This window comes from Parasteatoda tepidariorum, chromosome X2 (genome assembly GCF_043381705.1).
Source record: "Parasteatoda tepidariorum isolate YZ-2023 chromosome X2, CAS_Ptep_4.0, whole genome shotgun sequence".
Taxonomy (NCBI): domain Eukaryota; kingdom Metazoa; phylum Arthropoda; class Arachnida; order Araneae; family Theridiidae; genus Parasteatoda; species Parasteatoda tepidariorum.
The window spans coordinates 29,134,567-29,138,880 of NC_092215.1; the positions used below are offsets into that span (position 1 = coordinate 29,134,567).

The 4,314-nt window shown below is 25.0% G+C and overlaps 1 long non-coding RNA gene and 1 other non-coding gene across 2 annotated transcripts in view; one reads left to right on the forward strand and one right to left on the reverse strand.

Moving 5' to 3' along the window:
• LOC139427193 (uncharacterized) overlaps window positions 1-2,740 on the forward strand; it is a 4,409-nt gene extending 1,669 nt beyond the window's left edge. The window contains exon 2 of the long non-coding RNA XR_011638329.1: window positions 2,416-2,740. This is a non-coding gene — a long non-coding RNA (uncharacterized lncRNA). The remainder of the gene's footprint in view (window positions 1-2,415) is intronic.
• LOC107454187 (uncharacterized) overlaps window positions 1-4,314 on the reverse strand; it is a 209,687-nt gene that overhangs the window by 35,837 nt on the left and 169,536 nt on the right. The window lies entirely within an intron of this gene.

Sequence of the window (4,314 nt, forward strand, 5' to 3'; positions counted from 1 at the left end):
ATATGTTTTATATATATATATTTATATACCGTCTCATTCTTAACTAGGATGCGTGTTCCTATTAATAAATTATTCTAAGTGGTTAAGTTTCTAATGAAGTTTTTATTGTTGTAGAAACCAGAACTTTAAAAATAAAATTTTAAAAACGATCGTACTAATGATGTTTTCAGTCAAAGCTTTTTGAATGCAAATAAAAAATAACCTCTATACTATTTGATACACGCCATCAGGAACTTAGTATTCTCTTTTAAATCAAAATTGGATGAGTGTCATTTTAGTGTATTCACCTCCAGTAAATGGAAGATAAAACCAATAAACTAACTAGTAAAAACTCCAATTTTCCTTGTTACAGAACGCGAATGAAAATTCTTGTTACATGTGATTTGTCTTCCGAAGAAGTTCATTATATGAAACAGTTCTTTTGATTCGATGAAATAAAAATGAAAAATTACAAAAAGTACTATTAGCAGTTAATTTTATTTTGAATAATAAAAACGTAATACTTTGTTAAGAAATATGAAAGATTATGTTTAAAAATATTGATATTTTGAAGTTTTTTTAACTTATGAGCTCGGAGAAAATATCTGGTAAAATTACCATACTATATGGTAATGATGACATTTCTGTTGAAAAAAGGCATTATTCGGGCTAATAGAACTAAATAATAGAATATTTAAACCTTTAATTTAGTAATTGTCCAATTCATATGCTAACGGTTTAAGGGAAATTAGGATTTTCAAAGTTAGAATTCTTTTTACGACACATTTAGTAAAAAAAAAAAAAACTAAAAAATGAACTTAACAGAATAAATGATTTTTATGCCATGCTTTAAGATCTCATGATAAAATTATCAAATTTTATTACAAGTACCAAATTTTATCACATAATATAAAACCATATTTTATGGTAAATTTTACAAAAACTCTTATTAAACTGCTTCCGTAAAAATTACCGAGTTTTTTGGGGTGGGTTCCCATGGAGACAAAAATACGATAAATTTTAACATAATTTTTTTGTCAGTGAAGGGAAACTGTATCACAAAATAAAAATAACTAGCTTCTGTATGATGCTTAAGCTCATAATAATTATGAACGTATAAGGATAATAATGTGATAACTGATACTAAAATTAAGTGCGATTAGTTTTGGGTTCCACATTTTTTTTACTAAAACTTTTAACTCTAGTTTGGTCAGGATAGCATTCCAAAGTTTGGATGTTAAGTTTACTTTTTGCGTATAACACTAGGTCAAGAACTTTTTATTATTTTAAATAATGTAATTCTTTAAGACAAAATGCAATGTTTGAGTGGAATAGGTTGAATAGTTCCTGAGAAATCAAATTTTTAAAAAGTTGTATATTTAAAATTCGATTTCTCTGGAACTATTCGCTCAAATTTTGCATTTTGCCATTTAAAATTATATTTCTTAAAATGATATAAAAATTGTGTACCTATAACTCAATTTTTTTTTACTATTAGAAAATAAAATAAGAAATAATTAATGAAAATTATATTTCGCAGGGAATTTTCTTTGGAAGTACTTATTTTATAATTATGTCCAAAAATATTTCAGTTCGCTTCAAAAGATCTCAAGATAAAGCGAAATACGCAAAACTTTGGATCGCTTTCTTGACCAAACCATATTGGGACCAAATTTCTCAGATAGCAGCTATCCACTATATATTGAAAGCAAAAAATCTGAATCCATCGAAAAAAAGGTATATTCATTAAGAGAAAATATGTTTTTTTGTCTGATTTTGTAACTTAAAATATCGTTAATTATCTAACATATTGGAGATCACCCCCATGAACCATTAAGATTGAGTCCTGATACGTGAGAATCCGATCATTAGATCAAAAATAATCAAGAGTGATTCATTTTTTTACGCACTGCCCCTATTTATGTATAAAGATTAGCGAATTTATAAAGTATATGTTTCTGTATGATGTTTTTTGTGTTTTGAAAATGTTATAGGCTAACAAAGTTAGAAAGAAGATAAGAATGATCAATTAAAAAAAAAAGACAAAAAATGTAAACTAATTTTTAAACTTTTTTTTATCTACTGAACTTTATTATTTTAAACGGTTTTTTTTAATTACCGTTAAACAGAAAGGCAAATTATCATAAATTATTGAAATGTCTTAAGTATTGACAAGATATAATATTCCATGGTTACTAGCGGTAACGAGTAGGAAAATTATACGTCAGTAAAATGAATTAAATTTTTTTTCTGCTAATAGTTTCTAGTTTTAAAATGTGACAGACAATTNACATTTAGTAAAAAAAAAAAAAACTAAAAAATGAACTTAACAGAATAAATGATTTTTATGCCATGCTTTAAGATCTCATGATAAAATTATCAAATTTTATTACAAGTACCAAATACTTTAAAAAAAAACATAATTTTTGTTTTTAGGTATATTTAGTCCACCTTTGCAATACGGGAAAAATGGGGCAGGTTTTTTCGAAAGAGGAAAGAAACATCAAAGAAGACAACAAAAAAAAGTTTAGCTAATTACCTTGTGGAGCTCTTTGGAACTAAGTTTTGAAAGTCATTCAAACATTGTAAAATGTCAAATGATACGATATAAACTATAAGTTTGTCAAGAGTATTAACTAATCCAACAAATTGAAAAATTGTACTATAATTTCAAACTAATTACTCTGATGAAAATGTAACAGTAAGGTGAAATTCCTATATATATTTCTGAAATAAAAATTTAAAAGTTGCATTTAAGAAATTTTTTTTAGCATATTTTTCCTTACATTGTACTCTTGTCGGTCCAAAAAGTAAATTATAATGTTTGGAAAGATTATGGATACTTAATTTGGGCTATATTAAAACTGCCAACACATATTTTAGTTGAAAAATTAATTTCCTACTTATGACCAAAGATCATAGTCTTCTGGCCCACAGTGCATTAGATCAAAAGTAATCAAGAGTGATTCATTTTTTTTACGCATTAGCAAATTTAGGAAGTATATGTTTCTGTATGATGTTTTTTGCGTTTTGAAAATGTTATAGGTTAAGAAAGTTAGATAGAAGACAAGAATTATCAATTAAAAAAAGACAAAAAATGTAAACTAATTTTTAAACTTTTTTTTATCTACTGAACTTTCTTATTTTAAACGGTTTTTTTTTAATAACCGTTAAACAGAAAGGCAAATTATCATAAATTATTGAAATGTTTTTAGTATTGACGAGATATAATATGTAGCTTCCATGGTTACTAGCGGTAACGAGTAGGAAAATTATACGTCAGTAAAATTAATGAAATTTTTTTTCTGCTAATAGTTTCTAGTTTTAAAATGTGACAGACAATTCAATGCAGGAAAAAAAATATTTGCAATGACTTTTTTGTTTGTCAGGAGCAATCAACTAGTGCTGCCCTCTGCTTAAAAGTGGTAAAAAAAGATCGCGGAACACAAATTTTCTTTTAAGATATTAACTCCTTGTTTATTAGGAGTTGTAATAAAAAAATCAAAATTTAAATACAATATTTACATAAAAAATTAGTGTTGAATGTTTGAATGTAACTTATTTATTAAAAATGAAATAAAAATAATTGTATGTATACATTACATCGTATACATTAATTAATTTAAAACTGTGAAAATTTAAAAATACTTCATTAAAAAAGAACATTTCTTGCTCGTCATCTATTGCTGTTTTAAAGTAACAGTGAAGAATATGTTTAACCATTAACAGAATGTAATTTTCTACTCTTTTTCTTTCTTTTCTGTTTCAATTTTGCAAGCTGAGGTTTTTTTTATTAAAAAAACATTGGAAAACTCTTCTAATAAGTGTTGAATGTTTGAATGTAACTTATTTATTAAAAATTAAATAAAAATAATTGCATGTATACATTATATTGAATACATTAATTAACTTAAAACTGTGAAAATTAAGAAATACTTCATTAAAAAAGAACATTTCTTGCTCGTCATCCATTGCTGTTTCAAAGCAACAGTGAAGAATATGTTTAACCATTAGCGGAATGTAATTTTCTACTCTTTTTCTTCCTTTTCTGTTTCAATTTTGTAAGCTGAGATTTTTTTTTATTAAAAAAACATTGGAAAACTCTTCTAATAGAGAATTGAAGAAATTTATATATTAAAATATAAAATGGAAAAAGGTTTAGAGAAATGAAAATTCAAATGAAAAAAAAACAAGGTAATAGAAATGTTATTTTCATGTTATTTTTGACACAAATATATCAGAAAAATTAAACATTCTATCAAAATGAATAAATAAGTATATATATATATAATATATATATATTTTTTTAACGGAGTCTTGCTCTGATGCTTAGGC